Source organism: Excalfactoria chinensis, chromosome 2, assembly GCF_039878825.1.
Source record: "Excalfactoria chinensis isolate bCotChi1 chromosome 2, bCotChi1.hap2, whole genome shotgun sequence".
NCBI classification, from domain to species: domain Eukaryota; kingdom Metazoa; phylum Chordata; class Aves; order Galliformes; family Phasianidae; genus Excalfactoria; species Excalfactoria chinensis.
The window spans coordinates 86,579,016-86,594,813 of record NC_092826.1 but is presented as its reverse complement, the minus strand read 5'-3'; positions in this window follow the sequence as shown (position 1 = coordinate 86,594,813).

The following is a 15,798-nucleotide window of genomic DNA, read 5'->3' as shown; positions in this document are numbered from 1 at the left end:
AGAGGAAGGGTTGGCTGAGATGAAGGGAAGGGACGGTAAAAGCTGTATGTAATGTCTCTCATGCAATGAAAGATTTTGGTTAGGCCTTCAGGAAAAATCTAACACTGAACCTCAAATGCTGTGTTGCAGGAGCCAGTTTTTACCTCAAGAGTGAAAAAACAGTATTTCAAATGCAGTAAATCTGACACTTGTGTCCTGTAGGCAAAGTTTATTTTTATTACTGAGGAAAAAAACAGCATCTAATGATTCAAAATAAAAGCTGGAACTATACCACATTTTAACCTCTCTTTATTACTAGCTTTATTGACAGTGGGTCAACTCCTACTAAGCAGTCATTGACTGAAACAGACTTGCAAGAGGGGGTGAAGTACCACTTGAATACTCCTTAGGGATGTCAGCTTCTAGCCCTGGAAGCCACATTAATTTTAAATACACTTTTAAAAATAGAACAATGCTTAGGCACGGTGGGTTTTGATCGTTAAATTACCATGAAAAAACTTTGCCAATCAGCCTGCATATACCCAAAATGGAACTAGAGATGTTTACATGCAATACAGAGTGGTTACAGGTACACAGCCACACAGCCACACATACACAAACACAATTTGATATTTGGAAGTAGAACTCACCTGAACAAGAGACAGTCCAGAAGCCTTTAACAATTAATCTGAAACAAAGGCTTCAGTAGAATGTATCCGATCTGCTCTGAGTTGCCTACAAAACTACGCTTCCTCACGGTAAGTGTGGCTGTTTAATTCCTTTGGACTGAGGAAGCATGCAACTGCTGTCCTGGTAAGTGATGAGGAATCTGAGAAACAGATGTGAAAGATGTTTGGCAGTGAGCAGACATTTGAGAGATCAAGTAATTAATAGAGAGAGTGAATCTGAGCCTGCAAAAAGTGAAAGCAGTTCCTAATTTGTAGTACACGATCTGCAAATAGTCCAGCTTCATTTGCTGGCTGATGCTCCCTCCGAAATCAGAGGCACATACAACAAAATATAATGAACATAAAAATGAGAGGCAGACCACAGTGAGTGTCCCTTCTATTCCTCCAGATCTGTAGCTCTGTGTCCATAATCCCACACAGTTACATCTACTAGAGTATGTGGAATGGCTATACTTCATTGCCTATATATTTCAGCAACAAAGCAATGGCAAATCAAAAATTTGAAGTGATCAGAAATTAAGGCAGGAAGAATGATGACCACCAAAGACCAAGAACACCTAAGTAGACACAGAGACTTATTTTAGGGACTGGAGCCAAATTGAAAGTTTGTATTTTAAGAAATAAATATATGAATATCATTAATATTTTTGTTTAGGAAAAAAAAAAAAAAAAAAAAAGTGGTGAATTTTCTCACTAATTCCCTAGAAAAGAAAGAGTGATGTGAATGGAGAGCTATTCCTATTCACTCTGAAATTACCATTTCCTAAACTGCACAGAGCTACTCTGTTTAGGTAGCTTTACCTTATTTGCAGAATATGCAAGATATATGCAATATGCAGAATATGGAGTGCTTAGGTTATAGGTAAAGAAATTTTCCTTTTAAGTCACAAATAGAAAAAGTATAGTCTATAAAGATGACTTGGTATGGATCTACAGAGAAAGATTTGCCTTGACTCTTATTGTATATGTAACAACATATATAATAATAGCATTGTATGGATTTTTTGGTACAGTTGCTTCCCTGCTTGGATAGGTACTCAGTTATACCTCCCTTTACATAAACAGAGCCTTAGTTGTTTTTCAGTCCACTATAACAAGATTAAAGTAACTTTGATTGCAATAGTACTCACATTCAACTGTCTATATCCAATACGGCCTCTGTGTTCTGTACTTACTAGCACCAAAGAGTGACCACCCCATTCTGCACCTCCCACAGAAGGTAAGATCATAAAATCCAATAACAAGTTACTGAGCATTTGGCATAATCTTCTACATAAAATAGGACTGTTAAGAAAACTGAACAATGAGCAACAAGGGAAGTTCATTAAACTTGTCAGAAATCTTTGTCTCTGTCCTAATTTCATGTCTGAGTCATAGGATTACAAGATCATAGACCTACTCAGGCTGGAAGGAACCTCAGAGACCTCCAATCCAACCTCCTGTCCAAAGCAGGGTCAGTTGCAGGACCAGACTGTGTTGTTCAAGGCTTTACCCAGATGGGTCTTGAAAGCTTCTGAAGATGCAGATTGCACAGTCTTCCCATACTTCTGTTGCACTTCTTGTCTGTCTCCCTGAAGAGGTAATTTGTATTTAAATCCAGTCCAAATATCTCTTATTTTAACTTATGCCCATTACTTCTTGTCTGTTCAGTGAGCACTACTGAAATGACTCTGTCTTCCTGATTCTTACTGAGAAAGGTACGCTACCACAGCTAATATGATAGGAACTTTTACCACCAAAATTGTTAAGAATATGGTATGAACTTTATGACAACGGACTTCTTTTTTGAAGGTAGACTTTTCTATGTAAGTAACATAGCCACAGCAAAATTGACCAATTCCAGTAGAATACAGGTGCAAAATCCCTCAAGAGACTTAAAAAGTATCAGAAATAGACCAGATGACTAGTAATATGCAAAATTGTAATTAAAAGAATGATTGATAGGTTCTTAGGAAAAAAAAAAAAAAAAGAAAAAAAAAAGAAAAAAAAAAAAAGGTAAACAAACTCTCCAAACATTTGATGATTGCATGGCCAACCTTTCTCCCTCTATACCCTCCCTTACTAAAAATAGCTCCATGCTATGGATGCTAACCTGATACTATTATAAGGAAGAGTATGTCATTATTCTAATATCTTCCAAAACAAAGCATGAACAAGGTGCATAAACAGCAGATGTCTTTGTGTATGTAAAAGATTTCATAAAGTAGATGGCAGTCAGCATTTCAAGTAAATAGAAAAAAGCTATTGGTTTTACTTTCACTCTTTACTTTTCATTTTTACTAGCAAAAAAACCTACAGTTATAAGGAGAGCGAGAAGTGTACAACATGGAGAGCCTGTGGAGCTCCTCCAGTAGAACCTTTCAAGAGCAGCGCCTCTTGAAGGTAAGTGTAAACCTCCGGTTACTTCACTTTCAAAGCAAGAATTATGTCACTCTTCTGCCGACAAAAGTGATAGGTAGTAATGCAGAAAAACATAAATGCTTACTAAGTTATAATACTTCCTAAGACTTAGTGACAGCAGACTCACAGATGAGCTGTGGATAGAACTGGATCCAAGAGGAAAACTAGAAACCTTGGGCTGAGAAATATTTGCACCTTTGGGAGGTGTCATTCACTCACATCACAGATGAGGTAACTGAGAAACAGAACTGTAGGCTCTTGATTGCTAAGACCAGCTGTCATCCACTTTGAAACCCAGCAGAAAAATTGTTATTCATTAACAGGGAAGTTGCATATTAGCTTCAGGCCAGAAGAATCAAGAGACAAAACAGGACAGGACCAGAACAGGAAAGAGGAATCTGGTTGTGCTACAGCTTTTTCAGCTTTTTCCCCACAAAACTGATCTTGAACTCCTGTGTCAGTATGTGTTCAGGTTTGCAAGACAGAATACGATTTACAATTTAGAGCAGAATGTGGCAAAGTAACTGCATTAGCTACAAACCTGAGCTTACATATCTGTACTTGCATTGCACAAGCTAACATTACTTCTTTCCTGCAGAACTTCAAGGGGAACACTGGAAGTCATTTGCATTGCAGCAACCAGCTTTTTGGGCTGTTGGGTGTTGAATAAAGAACAAAAATAAATGTATTCACCATGAAACAAGAAAATTGGAATCCAGAACACTTTTTCAACCATCTACAGAATATTTAATTGGTGTTAAACTGGGACTTGTACACTGCAAACAGAACTCTTCAATTCTACCATGGTATCCTAACCACAAGAAGTTGAAAACAAAAGAAGACAAATGTCTTCATAAAGTTGCAATCTGTGGGTTTGATATAAATAAAAACAAACAAGTGACAAAAAGTTTAGATTAATTTAGATTAAAAGTTCAGCCTAGTTTCCTTTGCAGGTTCCTCACACCTCTGCCCTTTCAAACTTTGCCTGAAATGAATAGTAGAATATAACAATGTATTGTATATTCCTGATCTTGCAGTACTTCTGGCCCAAACAAAACTTCTGCTTCCCCTGACCACTGGCTGTCTGAAATCTCTCCTTCTGGGAGGTTATTTAAGAGGTGTGACTGCCAAATCCAGCCAAGCAGCATTTGTTTACTTCCTCTGCTGATCCTCCCTCTGAAAGATTGCTGACATTTTTCCAGGGGCACATATGCTAAGAGCAGGATAGTGTTTCATCACCCACCCTGACCCATATGTGAGGCAGCTATTTTATTGCCACACTGAGCAAAGGGTTTCCTCCCACTTCTTTTTGTGCAGCCGCACATGTTACACTTCTCCTAATGTGGGGAAGAGCTGCAGACATGGATCAAAGCTGCTAATAGAATCATGGAATAAACGAGGCTTAATAGGCTAACTACTTCAAATGTGATTAAAGTTACAAGCACCAATCTTTCTTCTTAACCAGGACTGGCAGTTTTAGGTTAAAAACTGATTTTGTAAGGTTAGATGCTCTTCTTCCACATTAGTCTAGTTTCTGTCGTTTTTCCATTTCCACAAGCTGCAATTTGCACATTTCCTGACAGAATCCTGCCAAGCCATCAAGCAGACAAGCTGGCAACTTCAGGGAATGAGCAGCAGTTTTAAGCAGAAGAGAAGTCAGCCAAATATTCATCTCCCTTCCCCCTCCCAGCCAATCTTTGCTTCAGCTCTGTAGGTCCTGATATTTCTGTTCACCTTGTAAAACCAGCAATTTATCAAGTTCAGTTCTCTCTGTCACTTGCAACCCTCCATGTAGTATTGATTTAAATACAAGAAGACGCATCAAGCTTAGTATTCCCTCACAGCATATGTTACATGCAGTTTCTTCTTGCTTTGTATTCATCTTCAGAGATATTCCACATATTAAAAAAACTCAAACAAGCTTTTTAATGATAATTAAGTTATTGTTACAGAAGGTGGCCTGAATGAAAGAAGAATTAGCTACAGCAGAGATAGGTCAGTTTTATGTTTGTAATTTTTTCATCTTTGTAAAATATGCCATGTTATCGTTATACATCTGTAAACAGCCAGCAATAAATTCAGGAAAGCAAAAGACTCTTAACCGATACTACCTGCAGTCTGATGAGCTTAATTACTGGAGAAACAGAGAAAGGCAATATTTAGGAGACAGTGGATGTCAGATTTTTGAAGCATCCATTACTTTCGGCAACTGTGATGCTAAGTCCATTTGCAAGACTGACATCACTTGGTAAAGGACAGCTTCTCTGAGACCAAAAGGATCTACAAAGAGGTCTATGTAATCAAGAACATCATAGAGAAGGTGCACAGGGATTGTGCATTCACTGCTAGTCACTAATATAAGAGAGGACAACAAATTAAGTTAACAGGTGGCAGATTTAAAACAAACAAAAGGAAACATTTATTTTTTTTTAACCCAATGCACTATGAAAATTCATTGTCACAGGATGTTGTGAATGCCAAAAGCTTGCATGATTCCAAAAATTGATTAAACAAGATAATGAGAGAAAAATTACCAAGGGCTACTGAGCTAAACATCATCACTTCTGCTGCAGGAAGTCCCTGAGCCACAGACCTCTGGAGGTGGTAAAGGCATACCGGGAAAGCTCTGCTGTTTGCCTGCCTGTCCTTGTAACCTTCCTGACACATCTGTTCTCAGCTACCGTCAGAGACGGGATACTGCTCTCTGGGGCCCTGTGGTCTGAGCGAGAAGGCAGTTATTACACATTTATACAAACTGGCAGCCACTGTGCCAGATCTGGCCAATAAAGCACTTCCTCCCCGCCGACTCTCCTTCCCAGAGGAACCCAGAAACAGCTGCTCAGGAGGCAAGTGCCACCAAATGTCTCAGCCATGCTTGCTGGTAGCATTGCAGAGAGCTGGGCTGGGAAGCCCCACCACAGCTCCCATGCTGAGTGGCAGCAGCCATTAGGCACTCACCCCATTTTCTGCTCCCCTGGGGAAGTAGGGAGCAAATCAGGACAAACAGGGCAAGCAAAGCATCTATCAAGGGTGGGAAGAGAGAGAGCCTGTGTCCCGATGGCCCTGTGAAAGAGGGTGTGTTGGCCTGCCTGCCATGTGGCATGTATAAGGAGGTAAGCACCTGCAGTCCAGGTGGTTAGCAGTGGAGTAATTTCAACCTCAACACTGAAACATGTCATTTAGTAAACAAAACAAAACAACAAACAACAACAAACAAACAAAAAACCCCAAACCTATGCTTTCAGCATTCCTTTTCTTCTCTCCTAGTATGCATCCACTGGAGGCAATGGGAGCTGTGTTGTTAGTTGTGAAGGGTATAAGACTGGTCAGAAGTGCAGGCCTGTCAGTACAGGCCTTTTTCTCCTGTTTATCATATCTTTTCCCCTCTTTATGTTCCAGGGTGGGACTACTTGACAAATATGTAACGTGGAGAATTAATGTATCAAAACAAAACCTCTGCCCAGCATCTGTAGCTGGCCACCTGATTTCTTATTCAGCACATATTATGTGATCTGTGGTTTTTGATGGCAGAAGCCAGAAATAACTCCATAAAACACAAGGAATATGTGAACATATTTGATTTTGTAACATGGTGTTAATATTCAAGGAACCTAAGAAGCATGAGTTCATTATCAAGCATTCCAAAGACTGATCAATGTTCCTTTATGAATGCATGTATAATGCATGTACCTCAGTAATGAGTTCATGGGTTATGCGCCTGTAAAGACATCTGTGGAAATTTAAACAAGAAACTGTCATCCCATCAGCCTTGAAAAGCTGAGACAGCTGAGAAAGGGAGATTGCTAATGGAGCTCTAGTTCTATTTTTGCTTTGTGCCTAATGATTTTTCTTCTGCCTTTTTTGTTATTTCAGCTACTTTGCTATTTAAAAATAACGATAACACAGTGGAATAAAACACATTTCTAGAGATCCTTTGAGAAAATAAAATCTGATCCTTCCTTCTAGTGCCCCTCTAGACCCTATTGCCTTTAAAATGTTATCTTTTTCCTGATATGGGTTTGCTAAGTCCAGCATCTTTATGTGTGATGCAGAAATTAAGTAATTCTTAGCAACTTCGTGATACATAATATACATTTGTTACATACGGACAGAATTAACCATCTTTCCAGCCAACTCTACACTGTCTTCTCTAGAAAAACAGAAAAACGCTCATGAAAAAAAGGACCCACTTTTTCTTGAATAGAAAGCCTTTACATTTCTGAAGTACTAAACATGTCAGTTCTTTAAAATACAGCCTCCTGTCTAAATCACCAAATAATGGAAGGGCTCCTTAAGAATGAAATATACATCAAGATTTACTGCCAAGAATCTATATTCTTTCAGGACTCCTCTAGACACCTCTTCCCCCTCCCCCATTTCCCCTTACTTTCTTAAGTCTGGTGAATAAGGTTCTCAATTTCTGTCCCTGCAGAGGGCAACAAAGAGCTTTGCTTCAGGTCAGACGGTTTGATTTGCACCCTGACAAAATGCTGTAAACCAGTAATACCATTCTCTTGCTATCCAGCATTTGCCAGACCCATTATCCAGCCTGTATCACACTAGCTGCTCCCATCTGACCAATCACCTCTGGACACAGCTGCTGCTTGGCTGCATTTCACCAACCACTCCCCACATCAAAGGCTTGATTGATCCAATTTATTGCCCCATACATCCCAGGGAATGCAGGCAGGGAAGTTAGATGTGCAGTCATTCAAAACATCATATGATGTTTTGATGTTTTTGATGATGTCTTGAAGGGTTTCTTGTTTTTTTTTCCACTCCTCTACAGTAGCTGTTGGGTTTTCAAATTCTTAAATCAACAAAGTAATTTTGCTTTACAAGCATACAAACACTGGCTTAGCAGAAGTGCAAGATAATATAAAAAATTACACATTTCAGTATCTATACTTTGCTTTTTTGAGCAGAATTAAGGAGAACCTATTAGTCAGCCCAAAATATTTGAGTACACACTACTTCAAGCTACAGTGTGTTACATACATATGTATTATTATCTGTGTCTGTTCTTTGTGTCAAAAGCCAACTACTTCTTTCTCTATATATCTGTATATCCTTGTGCATGTGTGTAGTAGAGTGGGGGAAAATAGCATTCTCCGTGCTCATTCCCTAGTTTCCAGAATGCTGTATGTATGCCAATGTGTTGGCAGCACAGCTCTGTACCTGTGAGTTGACAGGTTACTGTCCTGGACCTTTTCATTATCATAAACCCCTGACAGCACAGCAAAACACTCAGGCAGCAGGAAGAGCTGCATAAGTCCACATCTCTGCTGTGTGAACGAGTGCTATCAGCAATCAAGTAAAGGATTACACAGGCAATTTTGAAAGACAATAAATGTTTGTATACAGACATTTAAAGCTTTTTACAGCATGAGAAGAAAAAAAAACTAAAAACACTTTCTATTGTGTGTGACGGCTATTTTCCATGTCTGTGCTTAGCTTCATTCAGCTGGATGCTGTCTCCACATGAACACATTCACAGACACCTACAAATATGTGCTTTTGCATTACCAAAATACTTACTAGCCCAACCAAATCACTGAAGGTTTTCATTTCAAACCACAGGCAAAATGAGGGAGGGAATGAATTACTCATATGTAATCACAGAATTATAGAAGTTGGAAGGGGCCTCTGGAGATCATCTAGTCACCTGCTAAAGCAGATTTCCTACAGTAGGTCCCACAGGAAAGTAGGCAGACAGGTTTTGAATATCTCCAGAGAAGGAGACTCCACAACCTCTCCGGGCAGCTCAATCATCCATGCAGATATCATCTATCATCCATGCAGTTTTTCCTCATGTTTTTAATGGAAATTCCTATGTTCCAGTTTGCACCCATTGGCCCTTTTCTGTCACTGGGCAACACCGAAATAAAGCTTGGCTCTATCTACTTTACTACTGCCCATTAGATATTTATATGAACTGAACAGTTCAAGGTCTCTCAGCCTTTCCTCATCTGGGAGATGCTCCAGGCCCTTTTTCATCTTTGTGGCCTCCACTGGACTCTTTCTAGAAGTTCCCTTTCTTACTTGAACTGCAGAGTCCAGAAATGGACACAGTACTGCAAGATGCATCCACCCAAGGGTAAAATAGATGGAGAGGATTAACTCCTTTGACCTTCTGGCCACACACTTTAGTGCACCCTAGAATACCACTGGTCCTCTTGGTCAAAAGGGCACACTGCTAGCTCACAGCCAACCTGTTGTCCATCAGGACACCCAGGTCCTTCACAGCAGAGCTCCTTTCCAGTAGGAGGTCTTTAGGTCAGCCCCTAACTTGTACTGATCCATGTGATTATTTCTCTGCAGGTCTATGCTTGCCCTCATTGAACATCATGTGGTACCTTTCTGCTCAACTCTCCAGTTTGCCCAGTTCTTGCTGAATGGCAGCACAGCCATCTAGGGTGTCAGCCACACCTCCCAGATTCTGTATCATCAGCAAACATGCTGAGAGTGCACTCTGTCCCTTCATTCAGGTCACTGATGAAGATGTTGAACAAGACTGGACCCACTACAAACCCCTGGGGAACACTGCTTACTACAGGCCTCCAGCTAGACTCTGTGCCACTGATCACAACCCTCTGAGCTCTGAACTCTGTCTGTTAGCCATTTCTCAATTCACCTTACCTTCTGCTTATCTATTCTACACCTACTGGAAACAGTGTTAAAATCCTTGCTGAAATCAAGGCACACAACATCTACTGCTTTCCCCTCATCTACCCAGCCAGTCACGTAGCATAAAAAGCTACCAGATTGGTCAAGCACGATTTCCCCTTGGTGAATTCATGTTGACTATTCCTGATAACCTTCTTCTTTTCCACTCATATTCAGGATGCATGTGAATGCTTTCACTAAGTTTGCCTGCCTCTGTACCCACTATCTGTTTCTGTGGTTGGAGTGCAAACTGAACAGCACATGGCAACAGTGCAGTGGCTTGTTGTAGAGGAATCAGGCAAACAGCCCCAGCCAGACATGCCTGCATCAGCCACAAAGCCTTGCACAGATCTTAGAGTTGGGAAGGTCTAAGGACATAAGTACAGAAAAGTACTTAGGATGGAGCAACATCTATTAACAGAACAGCTGACAGAATTAGAGGAAAGCAAAACAAATAAAACAAAAACAAGAACCGGAATAAAATAAAATAAAATAAAATAAAATAAAATAAAATAAAATAAAATAAAATAAAATAAAATAAAATAAAATAAAAAGGAGAGTTTCTGGGTGCATCAGTTTATTTCCAGATTCAAAGCAGCCTGGCATAACTCACCCCACATTCACACAGGAAGAAAGGATTTGCTTCCTACATCATGGTTACAACTACTCTCTCAGATGACTCAGACTTCCACATGTCGTGCCACTTACACATATGCAAGCCCAGTGTCTAAGACATGTTTAGAAGCTTCAGGGTCTGAGAGAAAAATCCTGGAAATATATACAGAAAAATGTTAGTGTTGGAAGGTTACTTTCCATGGGTCTGGTAGGGAAAAACTGGGGGGGAAAAAAGGAGGCTTTCATGTGAAACAATCTGCCCCAGAATAAGCAGTGAAGAAATGTTTAAAGTAATGGTTATAAAGATACTTGTATTTTTTCCCTAAATGGCCAGTTTTTCTGAACATCTCCTTACGCCCCCTTCCCCCCTTCGTACTTTCCAAGAAAAACATTTGCTTTGCAAACTTGCAGCGTTTCCAGAATTTTTACATCTCTTGCAAGGTTAGGACTGGGGACAAGACTGGGGCAAAGATCTGTGCCAGTAAGGGAGGATAAAATAAGACAGACATATTGTAAAATAAGGATTTTAAAACAAATAAACAACGCTCCCCTTCCTCCTCCCCCTTGTATTCTATTTTGTCTGTCAGTAACATTTTGGCTTTCTATTGGCAATGTTATATTTTTACTTCTTGTGTTAGGAATTTGTCGACTGGTGAAAAATACACTCAGGAACACAGTTTTATTGGAAAGCACCATCTTCAGCATTCAAGATGTTTTGAGTAGCATCAATTTGTCTTCTAAGTGCACCCATACCTGCTAAGTTGCAGCGTCTATTTAGCTAGCTAAAGCAGCAGACTTTTGTATCCTTACATTTTGTATTCATACAATTAAATATACAATAAAGATATTTCAAAGCTTCCCTACATTTCTAGATTTTCCTTTCCCCTTTCTGACATTTCCTCTTTTCCTTGAAAAAAGGATCCATAATCATTCTGTCTTTTTTCACAGCCACATCTGCACAGCCCAGATTAATCTGTGATAGCTATCTGTATGCTCACAGCAAATGTAAAGCAACTCACTTTTCTATGCTGACAATGGAAATAAAAAGTAAGTAAAAAAAAAAAAAAAAAATCAGCTGGTACTCATCATAGTCCCAATGCAGGGACAGAAGTAACTATGGTGACTATGACAAGAACCTGCTTCCAACATCCAGTTTCATTCAGCCATGGATCCAAGTCTGCTAGTGGTTTACTTCCCCAGCCTAAACAGTGAGAAGGCTAATGGCCATTCACTGCTAGATGTGATTCAGAAAAGCCTTTCCTGATGTGACTCTAAGAGCTCAGCTGACTTCAAGAATGTGGTTCTGAGAACCCAATTAAGAACATTCCTTACCTATTTTAATAATGTGGCAAGACCCTGGTAAATGTTACCTCTAAATTCATGTTTTCTTACGCTATTTCTACATTATTTATGTAGTGTAATAATGTTGTTTATTAGAGTCACACAGATGATAACCACAGCTGAAAGTAGGCAGGAGAGGATGATGCAGAATAAGTGCATTGAGGGTAGGATATAATCAACAGTGCTCTTTGCAGAAGCACTTATGTGTAGTTTCTTTTACATTTCCTCCTCCAGAGGTTACACAGCCTGCCTATTTATGGCGGTGCACAAGCCTCTCTTCACTTTGTACCATGTATTTTTCATGAATATTGACTTTTCTTGTATCTTCTCATACCTTCAGGTCTGTGGCCCCACAGTAGTGAGGTGGATTTGACAATACAAGTTAAACTCCACAAGCACACACACATCCTTAGCACAGCTTTTGGTGCTTACAGGTTTCATCTCTGTTTGTGCAGGCACTGCAGCCTCACAGAGGATTTTCTGCTTGCAACACTCATGCCAACAGAGCTCAGCCTCTGCTGGGTCTCCTCTGCTCTCTGCTACAGCTCAGAACAGAGAATTTGTTTCATATAATTATACTAATTACTTATTACTTTGGTCACCTGAAGAAGGATGGAAGCAGTGCTACATAATTAACAAAAGCATGTTTAGCAGAAAAAATAAACTTCCAAATTTTGATTATCCTAAATAACCATCCAGTAGTTAAACAACAAATACACTGTTTCTTTAAACAGTTCTAACTGGAGTTTTCAAGTGCACACCACAGGCAAGGCTTATCGATTACTCGGTACAGCTGCATCAGCAGCAGCAGAGGAGCACCAGTGAGGCTGGGGAAGATGCTGCAATCCCTCTGTCTCCTCAGAGCTTGGCAGCATGCTGCAGCTCTGGTTCAAGCCAAATGTTCTTTTTTTTTCAGGCACGGTTTATGTATTTTTACCTAATCTACAGGTTTTTTGAGCTCCCACTACATTAAACCACCAAAGACACATGAAACAGTTACGGAATAGGACAAAAGCCATCAGAAATGGCATTCCAATGGGGTTTAGGCAACATTCAGTCTGGCAAAAGATTTCTAGCAGCGAACTGCAGGTTAAATTCCTCTGGATATCTGCCCTGGGCTGCCTGGAGTTGTGCCTAGATACCTAACCGTATCCAGGTATAGTAAGTTATTTCTTGGCTGTGGGTTTAATTTTGCACAGTGTTTTCCTTTAGTATGCCAGTCCACCCCACCTTCACACTGCCTTCATCTATTGACAGTTCACATTGCTATCCAATTCCTGGGCTGGGGAAAGCAGTGGAAAATCAGGTCTTTTGTTGCAGTAGTCAGGTGTTATGCATCATGCACATGAAGTGTTCTGAAACTGCTGAGGGCTGCTGGTGGAAGGAGGAGATGCAGGCCTGCTCCCTCCTCCCAGCACCCAACAGGGAGCTGCACGCAGCACTGACCAATATTTATGGACAGTATTTATTTTAGTAACACTAGGCGAAACCATTCCACATTTTCTCAGAGGGAGTGAATGCATATGAGTGAAAAAACAAAAATGATCTATTCTCCTTAGCAAAGAAGAGATCTGAGAAGAAGGTCAATGTAAATACAGTAAATAACATTCACGAGTGAGATGTGGGGAAGTGTTGGAGTCATCAGTCAAAATCTCAGCCCAGATGAGTGGGAGCTGATCCCCTTCTCAGTGCAGCGCTCATCCCAACAAACCATGCTGTGGCACTTCCCAGTGAGCATAGTCCCAGAGGAAGGGGGTTCTGTGCCCATACTGCAGGGAAATTAACTGTCTAGAAAAGCAAATGCTACTTCACAGCTCAGTCAGACTCCTTTCCCTATTAACAAACACAGCCCTGTAATAATGGCGAGCCAGAGCTGCACCATAAACAGAAGCCACTTATTTTCAAAGGGAGAGTAACATTTTTCCCTCTTTTCTCCCCCCTATTCTCCAACCCTTCCCCACCCCCACCCGTATCCTCCATTCTAATGAAAGGTCAGAGGTTAGGGCTTTATTTTCCTCCAGACCATGAATGCTAAATAGCTCTAGCAGGAACAGTTCAATGACCCCAGTGTGTCGTGAAGCCTCTGAAAAATGAAAACAAATGTTAGTCTGGGGCCTGAGTGAGACACTTCTGCCAATCCATCCTTATGGAGCACATTAAGGCCACTTACAAAATCAGGCTGAGCCACGATCTCTGACCTCACTGCTGTTTCAAATGGCCTCACCTTCTCCACTGGCAGCCCTGAGAGGGGCTCCCACTCCTTCTCCTGCGGTGCCCACTGCCGTTCACGTGCAAGTGACATAAGCCAGAGCAATCGCCAGCACACATCAATGGCAATGCTCCAATTTAAGTGGAGATGGCTGGAGTAGGTGTTATTAGTACCCCGTGTCAAGCTGTGATTGCTCACATATGGCTGCAGGCTGAATGAGACTTTTGATTCAGGGCAGAGAGAGTCCGTGGTAAGAAAAAGAGAGAAGATAAAGAGAGCTTGATCTGACCATATTTTGAATTGAAATGGCTAGATTAGAAATAAATGCAGCTAAAATGAAATCAAGCTGGACATCATCAAGATACCTATATATATATATATATATATATCAGCTTCTGGACTTCCAGGTGGTCTGGATTTTAAGCCTAAAATCCCAGTCCAGTGACATTAAATCCACATATTCAATAGTGAAGCAGTTTTTTTGCAAAAGGCTTCTAAAGATAAACACATTCTTTTGGTAGTATGACAGAAGAAGCAAGAGAAATATTTTCTCTATAAAGTAGTATTGAACAACTGTAACATTCTTGCATTTAATCTCATCACTCTGAGCCAAGAAATTTTTCACTTCTTTTTTTTCTTCCCTTTACTCTACCATTTCCCCTGTTCATTGCCTGTAATGAAAATGAAAAACAGGGGTTTGAGTCTGCACTACTGGACCAGAGGACTGCCATTGCTCCACATATGTGAACTATGTGGATACTGATATGATATTTGCTACTTTTTTTTTTCTGAGAAGTCTCCCGGGCTGGAAAGCATATATGTCACATTCGTTTTTATTTGAATACTTTATCTCATTTCTTACTGTAGGACAGCCTGAAAAGCACATTGTGCATATACTGTGTTGTGTGAAGGAAAAAAAGAAGATATGAGACGTGGCAGGCTATCAAAACTTCCAAAGGGAAATGAACAATTAAATGAAATTCTCTTTCAAAATAGCCCAGTCTTAAAAAGCCAATGAGCACCTCATTCAGGATAGGCTGAGCATGCTTCTAATCTTACTGGCACATAAAGCCTTGATATCCTTATGTATTGTAATTCCCTGCTTGTGCACTTAAAAGCAATGTGAAATTTTCTCTGCTTCAGCGGGGCTCCTCATGTGAAAGGCTGAGCACTAGGAGTCAGAAATCACTAGATGTTCTCCTTCATAACATTGCAATTGTTCACAATTTTTCTGCATACTTAGAATAGAATTACTTTCAAATGGTTTTAAAGAGCACGATTTGCTATTTTCTTTTGGGGCACCACCTAACATTGAATTTGCAAGAATAAAATTATTAGTGGCCTACTGCAGTATTTGTTTTTTCCATTGTTCCATGTTCCAGGGTAAATCTAAATCAATTGATTACATCAGCATGAGTGGTGAAAGATTTTATCTAAAATAGCATAAATCACACTGTTGTTTCTATTTATATAAAGGCCTTACCTACACTGACTAACAGTTAGATCTTTTATATTGTGATGGATACTTATGCTGGCCAGTACTACAGAGTCAGCATTGACTACAGGTGCCTGAAGTATTGTTGGTTGACACTTGAGAAAAAGCACTACAGTCTTCTTAATGGTGACAATCTTAAGTATGTAGATTAGCTGTAGATGTATATTCACCCTTCATCTATGAAATTTTTTAGGGCTTTGGAAAAAAAAAGTTGTGGATGAATGTCTCAAATAGAGAAATCAATCTACAGGACATGTTGATCACCAGCAATGTTGGGAAAAAAAAGCTATTTCAATTTAAAGGCATAAAAATTATTTACACTTGTCTTGAGTTCCCCAATATACCCTTCCCATTCATGTTTGGAAATCCTCCAGCAATTTCCAGCGGTTATATAAAGACAGTGT